This window comes from Sinocyclocheilus rhinocerous, unplaced genomic scaffold (assembly GCF_001515625.1).
Source record: "Sinocyclocheilus rhinocerous isolate Xijiao unplaced genomic scaffold, SAMN03320098_v1.1 scaffold1012, whole genome shotgun sequence".
NCBI classification, from domain to species: Eukaryota; Metazoa; Chordata; class Actinopteri; order Cypriniformes; family Cyprinidae; genus Sinocyclocheilus; species Sinocyclocheilus rhinocerous.
This window is the reverse complement of record NW_015640039.1, coordinates 243,780-260,921: the sequence shown is the minus strand read 5'-3', so window position 1 is coordinate 260,921 and position 17,142 is coordinate 243,780. Positions and strand designations below refer to the sequence as shown.

The following is a 17,142-nucleotide window of genomic DNA, read 5'->3' as shown; positions in this document are numbered from 1 at the left end:
GGGAAAGAAATTATAGAAATTATACTTTTATTTAGCAAGGATGCTTAAAATTGATCAAAAGTGATGATAAAGGCATTTATAATGTTACAAAAGATTTCTATTTCAGATAGATAGTGTTCATATCGATATCGGAATTATATCGTATCGACCGAAATTAAGAAATATATCGTGATATCAATTTTGGCCATATCGTCCAGCCCTAATTAGACATTAGATAAAAATTATTTTAACAGTTTTTATATTTATTTATTTACATTTAAATTAATTTAAGCGAGCATAGATGACAGCAAAGATAGCAAATGACCAATATTATGTAGACAATCAGTGCACTTGTGGTTTACTTTCAGTACAAAGTCACCGACTTGCATTATTGAGTGTGTTTACATGCGCAATCTTGCAATGTGTACATTAAAGCTTTGTTAAAATGCCCTAAACAGTGTTTGAAAATCTGTACAAGTACATTGCAAGTACATGCTGTTGTTCCTATTCTGTCATGTTATTCAACAGGCTTCAATCATGGAACATGCATAGACCAAATTCATATAATCATTCATGTAGCCATTTTTATGCAGACTGTTGCATTCAAATCAGTGTGGCAATTCAAAATCATTTCTTAAACCATTCTTGCCTTAATTGTCAAATTTAATGTAGAAATTCAAAGAAAAATACTATAATAGAATTACAGAATCAAGAAGTTGCCATCTAAATCTCTTTATATCTTACATTTATTTTTATCAAGATAATTTTTTTCTCATATTTATTCATTTTCAAATTACATAATATTAAATATAAGTTGTAAAGCACCTGTAAGGTAAATTACTGCATCAAATTCAGTGCGACAATCCAAAATCTATTTATCTGTCTCTATCAGCCATACTAACAATGTTTTTCCCTCCATTTACTTTGTTTTACAACCCTCTACGGACACCTTGGCAACTGAATCGCCATTGGCTAGTACATTTTTTAGTTATATATATATATATATATATATAAAATCTAAAACGATCTGTTTTATAATGCATGTCGTGCGCACAAGAGAATGTAACAGCTATGCTGCCAAATATTTTTTTTTGGAAACTGCGATACTTTTTGCCCCACTACCGGAAAACCCGGCAGTTCTTAAAAGCTGAAGAATTCCAAAGGAACGCTGTTATTTTGACAGAAAAATACAACAATGAATATCGTTTACATGTAGCGCGTCAATTCTCTCGTGTGTGTGAGACAAAGCGACGGTGAGTCGTGCGCCTTCACACTAGAGTTTACGGTATGTCAAATACAGGTACACTGCGCATCCATTCAGATGAACTGAAACATATCACAGATCGGTTGACGGAGAGTGAAACTCTTAAGCGCTCAGTGTGTTCAGTGAGTGAAAATATATCTGTGCTAAACTTATGCCGAGTTCACACTGCACGATATTAGCCCGATATTTCACTCGCCGACAGGTTTTGCGAAATCGCCAACAAATACACGACATCGGAGCCAAATCTGTGCTCGTTCACGCGAGTGACAATCACGCAGTGCGAATTATCAAAGACGCGATCTGAGAGAATCACCGACACGTCGCCGACGCCCGCTAAATATTTGGCATGCTAAACTTAGCCTCCAGCTCACACACTGGCGAGTAAAATCTGAGAATTTATTAGCCATTGGCTAATATTAGACATAATTTAGACGGCCAGAGTGAAGATTTAGTCGCATATGCGAGTGATTTACTCGCATTGTAGAGGGTTGTTTTATTTTGTTTCAGCATACACAATGTTCTTAAATAGTGCAGTGCTAGTTTATAACATAAATATATAAAAACATTCAATTAAAATGTGAAAAGTCTTTTTAAATCTCTGAATTCTTAAGTTAATAAATGATGCAAGAAGCGCGATCCTGACATAAGCTGGGAGAGTCACAATAGTGATGATATTTGAGCCTGGTACTACCTCCACAACCAGCGTGATTTCTCTTACTCATCGTTACTGTAATAGCTGTAAGCCAAAAGCAGACTGGACGTAAGCTGGGGTATCACTTGAACTTTACAGTAGGATCTTTTTATAAACACAAGTGCAAAGCTAACGTCACTGATCATATTTAGAGAGAATAAGACACACCTGTAATAAATACACTGTACGCTAATAAACAGAATGACATGTGCGCTCAAAGGTGTTATTCCCTTTTAGAGTTTACAGTAACAAGACACCTTATTTCATCAGCTCCTAACAGGAAGATGAAAAGCCTCTGATATTTGGGTCATTCTAGGTCTAATTTCAATGATTTTAGCAAATGGCTGCAATATAACAAAGAGTGAAAAATTTAAGGGGGTCTGAATACTTTCCGTACCCACTGTATATACAGTATATATATATATATTTTATATTCAACGCATAAAAAAAAACTACTTAACATGACATTAACGTGTTCTTGACATGCATTACATTCATTCTACTGGTAATACATCATGGTTAAAACAAAGACAAATTTGCAATATTCCATTCATGTTTGATTACACAAAGGAAATACATCAGAAGATAATTTAGTCTGGAATACACATATTAAGTTTGAGTCTCCCAGAAGGCCACTGAGAAACCCTAAAGCATATAAAATAAATGAGTTTCATTGCATCATTTACTGAGCAAAACCAATAACGGGTTTCATGGGAAACTCAAATAAACAGCAAGACATCAAACCCACAGAGGCCGCTAATCAGAGCGCTCTGAAGTTTCAGATCGTTTTCTTACCAACTCAAAATATCAAAGCGAGGAAATCCTCAAAATACAAATAAAGTCCGGTGATTCTTTTCTCTGAGCTCTGGCTTCGGATCAGGACCTCCTACAGGTATCAAACACAATAAGGATTTGTAAAGTAAAACCTTTGATGATGCCTTTTCTCTCTGAACTCGTAATAAATACAAGAAAGGGGAGGCGTTCAAACCTGTGTCTGCCTATAGCACGAGTCCAATGCCTTTGTGGCAACTAACTCATTCAAAGCTCGGGCCACAAATAGCACACGGTGAGGTCACGTGAAGACCAGCAGCTGCGGTGGTCACTGAAGCCTCTACAGTCACTGCATCAGATTCTGGTTTCTGCCTGTCTCTGCCTTCTGTCAAGAAACACCTCTGACACTTAAAGCGAGATAACATAAAAGTTGCTAATTATTATGTTGTGCTAAGTATTTACTCATGTCATTTCAAAATCGCATGACGTTTTTTCTGTGGTATACAAAAGAAGATGTTTAGAAGAATGTTCATGCTGCTCTGTACTAGTGGTCGACCGATATTGGTTTTTTGACAGCCGATGCAGATGCCGATGCCGATATCTTGGAAAGTGTACACGCGATCATGCAGGATACAAATGCACACTTCACAAGATCTCTCAGCTGGATTTGACTAAGTTTGCAAGACTTTTTAAATTAAATGTTCATTAGTCATTCAAATATTTGTTTAAATTATTTAAACGCGTCTTTGCTGAATGCTGACGGAAAACAAGAAAGTATTATAATGTTTGCCTTTTTTACAACTAATAATATAAAAGCAATCGTTATAATACTTTTTTGTATACATTTTAATTCCTTTGTTTAACAGTTCTTTCTGATTATTATTCTTGCTGTTGCCGCCGCCGCCATGTTGTGGAGACGCTGTGTGTTTCGTTGTGAAAGCTAAACTACTTTGTTTGGCCTTCCAAAAGAGGACACGGCTAGAAATCAGTGGTTAAGTTGTATTTACAACACTGTTCCAGAACAGTTCAACCCAAATATTCAGATGTGTGCAGCGCATTTTATGGAGGACTGTTTCCTGATCCTGGGAGAGTAGACTACAATGCCGGCTGTTCTGACTCACAGCCTGTAAGTACGTTTTCATATTTAAAGAATTTGCCACTGACGATGCAACGCAACGCGTAAAAAGACAGTATAACTCATTATAATTTGTAATTATGTCCCCCCTGGATGCAACAAATGCCTCGTTTATAATGGGCTTTAATGTTTTTGTCTCGTCGCTCCGGGACACGGCATCACAATATGGTAAGAGGCGTAACATTTCCGTCACACGCTTGAGGTATTCGGCCAATCACAAAATAATGTGTTTTTTTAACCTTAAACCGCATAAACATTTCATTACATCAAATACACAAAATAATGTTCTTTTTAGCAACATTATATGACCCCTTTAATCAAACAACAAAAGAGAGATAATATTTCACTGCTCTTGAATAAATCACTTATGCAACTTTAATAAGAAATATTTAATTTATTTCACAGTTAAGAATATGCACTGTTTTGTACATTTAATTACTTTATACAATGTGTGTTATTTAATGAGCTAGCATGAACTAAGACTTGTATTTTTTTAACAAAGGTTAATAACTTCTGTAGCTATTGCTCATTGTGAATGTTAATGCATTAACTAAGGTTAACTAATGAGGTCTTATTGTAAAGTGATACCTATTGGTCTTTATAGTTCTTTTGCACTTTAATCGGTGTAAAACTTTTAACTTTATACATTTTTCTGTATTGCTTTATTGCATTTAAATGTTCAGTTATTTTTGTTATAAGAAAAAAGTTATTAAACCTGTTATACTGTATTATGACAGCACTTTTTTAAAACTAAATTTCAATATCGTGATAATACCGCATACCGTGATAAAAGCATTAGCAATTAATTGCAACATGAAAATTTGATACCGGCATATCCCTACAATGTATGCAGCATTTCTTATTTGTTCTACTGTAGTTTTTGTCCTATTGCTTGTAAATACTTTATTTAATCGCTGACTGCTTACTTGACTTCAGTGACTTAGAGTTCTTTTTTTTTTATTTAGGCTAGTATTAGCTTTTTGTGATATTGACAATGGTGACTAACAAAAGCATTAAAATACAGTAACCTGTTATGTTCGGAGCATGAAGGCCTTGCTCACTTTATGCTTTAATGGTATGCAAGTTCCTCAAAATATTTTCTTTCATGTTACATGGAAGAAAGCAATCCATACGGGTTTGGAACAACATGACAGAAAGTAAATGACGATAGAATTTTCATTTTTGGAAAAACTATTCCTTTGAAAGTATTTCAATCTAGTTCAAAACCCAACCAAACAGCGTAGAACCTATGCATTAGTCTAAGCCAGTGGTTCTCAACCTTTTTGATCTCTCAGCCCAACATCTTAATGAATTGTCCAGGTCTAGAAATCACACTTTTAAAATAAGGTTTATTCATATCCAGACTTTTCCAAAGACGGTAGTATTTTTGACTTATTTCAAATATTTTAAGTCATCTTAATGCCCCCATGAAAGTTTCCTGAGGCCACCTAGTAGGCCCCGGTCCCCTGGTTAAGAATCACTGGTCTAAACTAAGCAAAACAACTACTTATTAGGAATAAAAGCAGGCTCTTCTGAATACATTCTCAGTGGATGCCTGTCGATGTTAACATTCATGTTCTGGGGGCTGTTTGTTTGGAGGAAGGGCAATGGAACAAAGCCTACGTACTATACAGCCTAATGCTGCTGTGTGGCAACACATGATTGCGCAAGGCATACTGGAGCATCTGCCACTCGCAGCCTTGAAGAGAAATAAGCACATCCATATCTAATATATAGCAACGCACGCACAGAAACTCGTGCTTCAGTCAAGTGTAAATCCAGTAAGTGGGCTGGGAGAGGGCCTTGCCCCATTTTCCACCAATCACAGAGCACCAGCAGAAATGGGAGGCATCTGAACACATCAGCCGGTCACATTGTGTTCACACGTACACACACCTCTTCAATCAGGTCATGATGCCCAGGTCAGTTGACTCAGCTGACTTTTCGTTGAGACGAATGTCAACATCTGATTAAAGTTGTACTGAGGAATTTGAGGCATGCACTCAAGTACATCTAGTACAACTACTATATAATGGTTGTGAGAAGCACATGTACAGTATGTGAAACAGAAAACAACAGTAGAAATGGCCAATATATTTTTATACTACAGTTCAAGAGTTTGGGGTCTGTCATTTTTTTTTTTTTTTAAGTTTCTTATTGTTCATTTAAAGTTTATTATGCTTGCCAAGGCTGCACTTATTTGATCAAACATACAGTAAAAATAGAATAAAATATCAAAATAACTAACAGTAAAACAACTATATATACATATACATTAAAAAAAAAAAAGTATTCCTGTGATGCAAAGCTAAATAATCAGCATCATTACTTCAGTCTTCATTGTCACATGATCTTCCAGAAATAATTATAACATGCTGATTTGCTGCTTAAAAATAATTTATATTATTATGTTGAAAACAGTTGTGCTGCTTAACCCTTTAGGCGCCAGGGATTTTTGGAAAAATGCTGGATTTTGACATCAAGATTTCAAAAGTTTGTGGCTTGAAAGGGCTTAAAGATAGAGATCTACTGTAAATTAGAAAAATGTTGGGCATGACCGAAAGTTTGTGTGGGGTGTAAATATACTTGTCTAATTTGCATATTATGACGTAATTAGGGGGCGGCCATCTTGAATTTCATAATATTCAGGAAATAGTAGATATTGAATTGGTGTTTGAACTTATTTGCATGTTTTTTGTCTTTTTATCCTCATTCCAAATGATCAGGAAAAGAGGAAATCAACAGTAAAACGGGAGAAAATAGTAAATTATTACTATATTACTGTGCCATAGTAAAATGCATGTGCCTATTTTTTGATCAGTTGACCAGCTATCTGCCCAACCAGGTATCTAGGTGACACAGTTTATAGTTATTGAGAGTAAAAGAAGTAAAAGACAAGAAGTTTGACATCTGCAGAATTAAGATATGCCCAGATTGAAAAAGAGGCATTGGCCGTGACATGGGCATGTGATAGACTTAGTTCATACTTGCTGGGACTGAGATTTGCTATGACCATAAACCATTGATTTCTCTACTAGGATCCAGAGCATTGGATGATATTCCTCCCAGAATTCTGCGCTTTCCTTTGAGACTTCTCAGATTCGATTACTCCATTGAATATGTTCCGGGGAAACAGTTGGTTACAGCGGATACGCTTTCTCAGGCACCTCTTAAAATGGTGACATCGGAAGATTGGGACGATCGAATGGAGAGGGAGTGTGATCTTTTCATCAATCAAGTAATTGCAGACATTCCTGCCACTAAAGCAAAACTTGAGCTTATCAAGGATGAACAAGCCCTAGATGCAACCTGTAAACAGATACGAATCTTTACAGAAAAAGGTTGGCCATTGCATCAGAGAACTGTTTCTGAACATCTTCTGCCTTATTGGCCAGTTCGTCATGATATCCACATTGCTGATGATTTGTTGATGAAAGGAGATTGTGTATTAATCCCAAAGAAAATGAGACAAGAAATGTTGGAAAGAGTCCATGAAGGTCACCAAGGGATTAGTAAGTGTATAAGAAGGGCCCAACATTCTCTCTGGTGGCCAGGAGTAACCCGGGATATTCGGGAAATGGTAGAAAGGTGTGAAATATGCTGCCAGTTTTCTCAAGTTAAAATTGAGCCTTTGATCTGTACCCCGTTGCCACAGAGGCCGTGGCAAAGAGTTGCATCTGATATTTTCCAGTGGAAAAATGCTCAATATATTGTTGTGGTGGATTATTTTTCTAGATATATTGAGGTTGCCAACCTGCCTTCTTTGACAACGGCTACTACAATTGATAGACTCAAAGTAATCTTTGCCAGATTTGGAGTGCCAGAAGTACTTTTTACGGACAATGGACCTCAATTTGCTTCAACCGAATTTGCAAACTTTGCTCAGGATTATGGATTTCAACATCTGACAAGTAGTCCCAAATATCCACAGAGTAATGGTGAAGCTGAGCGTGCTGTCCGTACAGTTAAGCAGCTATTGAGTAAAAATAAAGATCCCCAGAAAGCCTTACTGGCATACCGAGCTACTCCTTTGGCTCAAGGTTTAAGCCCAGCTCAACTTTTAATGGGTAGACATATTTGAACTACTCTTCCAACTGTACCTGAAAAATGTGCTCCCAAATGGCCTAATCTAAGAGACTTCAGAAAAAAAGATGCACACTTGAAAAGGCAACAAATGTGTAGGTTTGACACAAGACACAGGGCAAAAATTGTACCTGTGTTGAATTCAGGACAGAAGGTCTGGATAAGAACAGCTCAAACAACTGGCATAGTTCAAGGTCCATCACAAACACCAAGATCTTATGTTGTGAAGACTGACCAAGGAAGTTATCGTCGTAACAGATCTCACTTAATTGCATTGCCTGAATCAAGTTCTAAAACTGAAATGCCTCAAGAGAAACATGTATTGGTTCAACATCGAGAAGGAGAGACTGTTACTCGTTGTGGAAGAGTTTCTTGTCCTCCTATTAAGTTGAATTTGTGAGGACGAAGTTGAAAGAAAGAGAAAAATGGACTTGAATCTTGGACTGGGAAAATGGAGAAAATTTGGCTTTTCAAAAAAGGAAAGGTGAAGTGTGGGGAAAAAAAATGTGTGAAAAAGAAAATGTGAAAGCAAATAATTGTGAAAAAAAAAAGAAGAAAATGTGAAAAAAAAAGAGATTTGTATCATATGTATGTTTGATGGTTTGATGCTTTATGAATAGTGGTAGAGAAATTGTTTACAAGAAAAAGAGGGGGATGTTGTGATAGGAATTGAATATGTATAGCCACTAGGTGGCGGTATGCGAATGTATGTAAATGTGAGAGACTGGAGTAGAAGGGGAAGAGTAAAAGACAAATGTACTGCAATGCCCTCATGTCTGGCTCTTTGTTTGATTGGCATCTGCTGCAACTAAACAATGGTTTCTACATATGGTACCTCTCATTGCATGGCACAGCGCACAGACCTACCCCACACTGACTGCACCGTGTACCGCGGCATTTCTCGCCATTTCTCACGGCCACTTCCACCTCTTTGGGGTACTGGATCCAGAGCGTTCTGACTGGATCCAAAGAGCTAGTGCTACTTCCAGCCCTATTTCTCCTACCTCTACCTCTAGCAACTGCTCTCCTATGGACACTACGACCACGTCCACCGCTGCCACCCCCATCCCCGTTGGGCAAAGGGTCGAACTGATCACTTGTTTGTGCTTCGTGAACACTGGACGTTGGCGCTTAGAGGGTTAAAGGGGTAATTCACTGGTTTTTTTCTAGGCTTGATTGTGTTTATGGGGTGCAGTGTTAATGCTTCATTTAAAAAAAAAAAAAAACATTATTTTTCACATAATTTACCTTTATTACACACCGCTCTGTCTCTTCTCTGAGAAACGCGCTGACCATTTCTTGCTTTTGTGAAGCCCCGCCCTCAGAAATAGGCGATGGGCTCTGACTGGTTAGCTAGGCCAGTGTGTTGTGATTGGCTAAACCGCCTCTAGTGCTCGTCTAATTCTCCCGCCCCTCACCTCAGCGGCATGTGCTCCGGTTGTATTGTAAACAAAGGTGTCGTTAATATTGCTTATCAGTTTGAGCCCGATTGAGATTCAGAGGATATTATTGAAGAGGATCGTGCAGATCAAGCATATGCTCACTGTCTGCCGCTGGCCACTTGGTCGTTACTTTAAATGCGTAACGTTAATTAGGCTATGTGAGTACTGCTCATGTCTGAAAATAATATATGAAAAACAAAATTATTTTACATAAAAACATTAGGCTATAGCTTATATTTATTTAGTACATTTTTAAATTAATGTAAAAACTAAAATGAATTGTAAAACTGAAAGTAATTTTTTAAAAATTGTGTTCAGCATGGTGGGCCGCATTTGAATTCGTGACGGGCCGCGGGTTGAGAACCACTGATATAGACTTATATAGTTATAATATGGGGTATCAGATGCATGCTTTTAACAATAGGATTTTTTTTTCTGTTTGGCTGAATAGCTATTTATCATACTTGTGGTAGGATCAGTGACAATTTTGGAAAGGCAGAAAAAATTCTAAACTAAATTCTGAACCAGATTATTATTATTTTTTAAATATATTAAAATTAAGAAAAGTTATTTTGCATTGTAATACTATTTTACAATTTTATTGTTTTTTTCAAATAGTTGTGTAATTCCAAATGTGTATTAATTAGGGGTGTGCGATATATATAATCTGCGATAATATCGTAATTGTTGTTTTAACGATGTGCGATTTAACGTTATCGAGTATTTTGCAAAAACCATTCAAAACACCCCTACTGAGTGCACGCATACATTACGTGAAGTCTAGACTAGTGTGCGTATATTAGAGTGCGTTCTTTCATTGCATGATTCAGTTTATTAATACGTTCACATTAGGGCTGCACGATAAATCGCATGCGATATTTAACGCGCATCTTATCAGTAAAGCTGGTTCTGTAATCAGCGGTAAATCCCCATCACGTGCGTGCATTCACATTGAGCAGCATTAACTACACAGAGCCGTTGTTCACAGGCAAGCTGCGCAAAACCACGTTCATATTCGCGCGATTTTTTGCGCAGCTCGTCAGTGAGCAACGGCTCTGTGTAGTTAATGCTGCTCAATGTGAAAGCACGCACGTGATGGAGATTTACCGCTGATTACAGAACCGGCTTTCTGACAAGATGCGCATTAAATATCGCATGCGATTTATTGTGCAGCCCTAATTAGAATCGTTAGAAGACAGAATCTAATCAATATTAAATTTGTCTCCTGAAATCTGAAGGGTATTAATAATGAAAAACAAAACCACCCTACAGTGATGTGAAACCACAAACATCCTCAAAACAAAATAGTGATGACAGGTGATTTATTGAAGCAACCCAAGGGGATTTCTGGGGTTATACAGGCCTACTCATGCCAACTTTATAACTGCAGATCTTGACTGTTTTACTGTCCAAACAAAACTCTGCCAAGACAAAGTCATGACATTTTAACTCGACGTGCCCTGAAAATAAAACACAGTCCACCACCCTTCAACTCTACAGTAAATCCTTCGCTGTCAATGTAATCTGACTGACATCTGTCAACAAGAACATAACCATATATTAAACGAATACATGAGCTTGAATCAAACCTAATCAGGGATGGTCACACACAACAACTTTGCATTTTTACAGTTGCAACAGCCCATACACACCCAAGGCAATTAAAATAAAGCTTTTGTATAACTTACGTAATCACTCAATACTAGAGGTCGACCGATAGCGGATTTTACCGATACCGATAGCTAGGTTGGACCACACTGGCCGATACCGATTAATCAACCGATAGTTTTTAAAATGGTAAACGAAAACTAAAATTTTCTGTCGGCTGCATTTAAATGCAGGTTTGAAGTTTCCCGCTCTGTGCAGCGCGCAGTGTCACGTGTCAAAACAAACAACAGGTGCTGTTAGTGATTTCCGCCTCTAGAGGCAGCTCTCGTAGTGTATAATGGCAGCGGCCCCTGCTCGGCCACTCCAGCAACGGACGCAACCCGGAAAACTATCGGCATTGATTTTTGCCGATAACCGATAGTTCCGCCAATCAACTATCGGTGCCGATTAATCGGCAAAACCGATGAATCGGTCGACCTCTACTCAATACATCGAAATAGTTTGAAATTTTAGCTCTACATATTTTACCACACAGGCATTTAAAAGCATTTTGTGGATTTTTGCAGAATTTATTCACTTCTTGACAATATAAATCTTCATTTTACAACTCTCCTGAAATCAATATAGCTTGCACCTTCCTCAAACACAATATTCAAACACTATGTGATAAACTAGGGCAAAGTCACCTTGACCATTATATTTGCAGTTTGTTCATGGCGTTTCAAGATACAGAGAAAACTGTCAAACAACATTACATTTGATTATTTGATTATTTTCTCTGAATCAGTTCAAATAGCATTTTAAAATCCTTTTAAACTGATTCAATTATTCGTTGCATCATCACTAAAAAATGTTTACATCACATCTTTCATTTTGCCATTTTTCACTATGCATTATATGTGCTGCATGATTCAATGTAATTCTTGTTTAGAAATGTGCATCATTTTTAACTAGAGTTCTACTCTGTTTTTATATCTTGAATCTAATTAATTTAGATTTTGAATCAAACACAGGAATAAAAACCAAAAGCTGAATAAATAAGCCTATATTTGGCTGAGATACAACTATTTGAAAATCTGGAATCTGAGGGTGCAAAAAAAAATCTAAATATTCAGAAAATCACCTTTAAAGTTGTCCAAATGAACTTCTTTGGAATGCATATTACTATTCAAAAATTAAGTTTTGATATATTTACGGTAGGAAATTTACAAAATATCTCAATGGAACATGATCTTTACTTAATATCCTAATGATTTTTGGCATAAACGAAAAACCGATAATTTTGACCCATACAATGTATTGTTGGCTATTGCTACAAATATACCCGTGCTACTTATGAGTGGTTTTGTAGTCCAGGGTCACAAATGGTTTAACGTTTTGACAATTTAACGTATAACATACAGCACTTACTATGATCCTTTAGTCAAATAAAATTTAAGGACACTGAAAATGTAAAATAGGCCTTATAGCAGAAGCTATTTTTTTTTCACAAAGAACATGATGCATGATAACAAATGTAAATGCAAACAAAATAACTTCCTCTTTCTGATATGACGCTTTGTAAACAAACCCAGCATCACTGTACTCAAAATAGAATAACTTTAAGCAATAAATCATTATTAAATGTTATATAATGCACACTACAGATAAACTGCTCAATAATTAAACATGAGGTTTAAAATGGATATAAAGTTCACTTTTTTAATGTACACTAACCAATGGCATGTTAATTATGTTTGCTAATGTTATTAAAGGCAGTGCTAATGTCACGCTGCATGCGCAGTGATCAGTAAATAGCTTTTTTTATTAGCATAATGTTGTTCTTTGTAAATTATATTCTCTTTTACACTGTCTGTGGGTTAGACATCTTACATGGATACGAGTATTACATGTGAATACTGGCTGTGTTGGGATCATAATCTCTATATTTTGCTGCTGAGTAAACGAATCCATCTTTATGTTCATTATCTAACGTTATATGAAACAAAACGTAAACAACGCTTACTGCAAACAGTTCGTTTTCTTCGCATCTGCAAGATTCCAAAATGAATGACTTTATTCTTTTTCAGAACGGCGATTCTTGCAGAAAGACGACGATCTTGCAGATATACAAAGTAGCAAACAAATTTCCCGCATTTTTTTAAACGTCATAATAAAGCGCAGCCACACGCCCCAAACAGACACAATGCGGATTCGTGTTGCCAAGTCCACGGTTTCCCCCACGGAATTGGGCTACTTTAACACTGTTTGTGTAACACCCCCCCCAATTGTAGCAATTGGGCGGGTTTTGTTGTGAAAACCTGGCAACCCTGAGATGGTCCGCGGCGAGTCATTTAATGAATCGATTAGTTCAGACGGCTGATTTCAATGAAAATTAAAATATATATATATATATATATCCTGCTTATTAAATGTGTATTATTTACACAGATACCATCGGTTTGTTTCTTCACGATTTTACTCTTAAACACAGTGGTAAAATCGAGGTTTCGAGGGTTTCAGGCGTTTTGCGAAACGGTTCCTTCGAATCACAAAAAGAATCACTTCAATACAATGCCTCGTGCGCGAACCTGAAAGATGGTCCAAATACCAAAACCGCGCCAACCAGTTTAAAACCACGAGAACAGGCAAAAGTAAGCACTAAATGCCTCAAATCGTCTAAATTGCGGTCTTGCATTTCTTGGGTTTTGTTTGAGATTTGATTATTCAATTCCATCGCATCCGGCTACAGTACAATGAATTACAAGCACACTGTACAAGGACATGCGAGCGCCGCTGGCTATTCCTAATTACCCCCTAATTCTGCAATAAACCGTTTATAATCACAACAGATGTGCTTAAACGACGCGAACGGGTTCCCATAACAATAATACGGCAGGCAGATACACTTCTAAATGAATTCATGAGATATCTCGCCATCTTTCAAAAGTGAGGTGTTGATATCAGCCCTTAAATGGAGAGCGGCACCATGTGCATCGCAGACATGAGAAGACTTAAGAAGAATGTTTTCGAAAAAAGCATAAAAAAGTACACGTAGAAGAGGATTAATGTACAATATAAAACAATTGTTTAAATGCACGTGCCCCATTCTTACCTGGTACGGATCCCAAAATTCAATTCGCGACCTCAGAACTGACAGCGTCGAGCACGACGAAAAATAAACAAAAAGCCGGCGGACAGCTGGCAGTTGACTTTCTGTTCTTACTTCTTTTTCTTCTTCTTTTTTAGGGGTTATTCTATTCTTACTAGTACTACTTTACAATAAAATACTACCCCTTCAACCTTGAGTAAACCCCACCCATGAGGCTATCATTGGCGGATCGTCTCAAACGTCCTTCCATGTGCCAACACCCAAACGCGAGAGCACCGACCCGTGTTTTACTGTGAAGCGTTCCTGATTTGCATCACGTTTATTGATATTCAAACGAGCTACTTTTCTTGTTCATCTGTTTGCGTCGTTTCTGCTCATGCAAGTTAAACTGTTAATCCCTCATAAAGCCTACTGTAGGCTATCATGTTTGATTATACACAAAGGCCTCTAAATTATCAACTAGATCAAAACTTTGCTGAAAAAACTGTTTTACAGAACCTATGGCCTGCCTTCTGACGTCTGATTTATAGTTTACACTATTTTAGTAAGTAAACGACCTTTTAGTAGGCTATAATTGTAAAAATGTCCCCCTTGAGGTTGTGGTTCATGTCCTTTTGCTGTAAAATCTTTACTGATTTTAATAAATTAAACATACATTCATAGCATTCAAGATTGAAAATTTACTAGACTGAAGCAACTAAATTTACTTGATTATCCATATCATTTTTTTAAAGAAAAAAAAATCATTTTAAAATGCATCACATATGATAAGCTTTTGAGCAACGTCTCTCAATCATCGTTGTATTGCATTACATTACCTATATGTTTTGCCCGCATAGGTTAATAAAGGCAACAGAGTTTGATCATAAAAGTAAGCATTTATATATCAACTTAAGACATATTGGAGATATAGAGAGACAACTGATATTTATATGCATTTTATGTAGTCTGTTATACTGTTATAAAGATCTCATTAATGTACATTACAAGCGACCAGAATTTCATCTTTATGGCCATATAAATATCAGAAATTGCATCAAATATCATGTTTTGCTAAGTTTGGGCCTCTGGATGAAATTTAGTCTTTTTTTAATTCTTTGAGTATGAGCTTCATATTTTTCTATATCGTATACAGTATATGAGACATCACAGTCTAATGTATCAAATATGATACTCAAAAAAAAAAACATGCAACTTTCTCATCCATTGTACCTCTCACTTGTAGCAACTAGACACATAATTAGTATTTTGGCAGTTCAGTATACTTTATTTATGCTGGTGAAAAGATTTTCCCATCCAGATTTCACAAAGGGTTCAAATTAATTCGATGTGTTGTCCAACAGAAATTTGCTTGATTTGAAAGTAAAGAGTGAAGGCATGAAATACACTTGCAACAAAATATCACTATTCACACAGAATATGTTGAGTAAAGTAAGTCAGCTAGAGCTGTATACATTTTTCACTGCAGCAATCATCTTGCTGCTCCCTTTTTCTCGCCAATTTGTTCAAAGAAACCTTTGATAGTTTGATTTACAGAGAGTCTGATGATGGAAAAAGGCTTGCCATGCACCTTATCCAAACTCAAAAACATCTGTAGGCTGACTCACTAATAACACAGGGTTCCTTTGTTGAAAGCAACTGTGGACTTTCCCAGAAGTCTGTTCTGAGAGAGATTCTAGCGAGCGTACAGAGAAATAAACAACTTTGAAAAGAAAAAAAAAAAACGGAACATCTTACAACAGAACTGAGCTACAGAGCTGAAATAGCATGCATTAGTGGTGGGGATTTTTCAGTATCTCTTTCTTCAAGCTACATCGTTAACACTGGGCTTGTCCCAATACTCACAGTTTCAGTCTTGGCTATTTGAGAGTGAATTAATTAGATATATATCGAGTAAAACATAATGTGTTGCACATTTTATTGGTGCAGAGATTAGTAATTTTAAAATGTTTGCAAATGCTTTTTAACACCTCTAATTACAAGTATCACAATTACTCAGTTGTGGCATTATAGGGTCTATTGGAAGGAATAGTTTAGCCAAAAAAGAAAATTCGCTTAAAATGCACTCACCCTTGGGCCATCCAAGATGTAGATGATGTTTTTGATTTTTTTCATCAGAACAGATTTGGAGAAATTTAGCATTACACTTGCTCACCAACAGATCCTCTGCAGTGAATGGGTGCCATCAGAATGAGAGTTCAAACAGCTGATTAAAAACAACACAATAGTCCACAAGTAATTCAAACCACTCCAGTCATTCAGTTATTATCTTGTAAAGTGAAAAGCTGCATGTTTGTAAAAAAAGAAATACATCAAGACATTTTAACTTTGTCATTTTTAACCAAAATGGCCAAAATCATTATAACGCAGAAAAAAGTAAATTCCCTGTTGTCCTCTCACAACAGAATCCACTGATATGTTTGTTTAGAACCGTTTTGGACTGTTTTTGATTGTAAACAGTGCTTGATCTGTGTATATTTCTCTCTTGACTCAGACAACTTTTGGATAGGACTTACTGGAAGCAACAGTTTAAAGTTAAAAACGTCTTAATAATATATATTTTTATTACAAGCACACAGCGTGTAACATCAAGATGTTGATGGACTGGAGTGGTGTATTATTTGTGAATTATTGTGATGTTTTTATCATCTGTTTGAACTCTCATTCTGATGGCACCCATTCACTGACTGCAGAGGATTCATTGGTGAGCAAGTGATGTAATGCTACATTTCTTTAATCCTGCTCCGATTACGGGTAAAAAAAAAAAAAAAAAACACATCTTGGATGGCCTGAGGGTGAATAAATTAGAATTTTTGGGTGAACAATTCCTTTAATTAAGCATCACAATTACTAAATTGTGTCATCCGTTTCATAGGAACTGAACAGACATTTAATTTATCAGTAAATAAAGCTCTGTTAAAGTGTTACTTGCACTTTTACAACACTATGTTTTAATTGTGTCCCATCAGGTTAATCAAAAGTTAAACACACTTGCAGTCTTCATGAGTAAACAAGAGAGTGCTGTGAGTAAACAAATGGTCAAGTGAAAAGAATGCAAATGTGTGTATTGGGACAGGT

At 36.5% G+C, this 17,142-nt stretch overlaps 1 protein-coding gene across 3 annotated transcripts in view; it reads right to left on the bottom strand.

The window, feature by feature from the left end:
• Positions 1-14,329, bottom strand: part of LOC107752277 (high affinity cationic amino acid transporter 1-like) — a 26,775-nt gene extending 12,446 nt beyond the window's left edge. Inside the window, exon 1 of one of the 3 annotated variants that reach the window (XM_016568210.1) lies at positions 14,068-14,329. The gene's annotated coding sequence lies outside the window, so the exon portion shown is untranslated. Of the gene's footprint in view, positions 1-2,729; positions 2,858-12,978; positions 13,029-14,067 lie in introns of those variants that run through there. The other 2 variants (XM_016568212.1, XM_016568211.1) reach the window with 2 other exon arrangements.
• Positions 14,330-17,142: the final 2,813 nt, after the last annotated feature.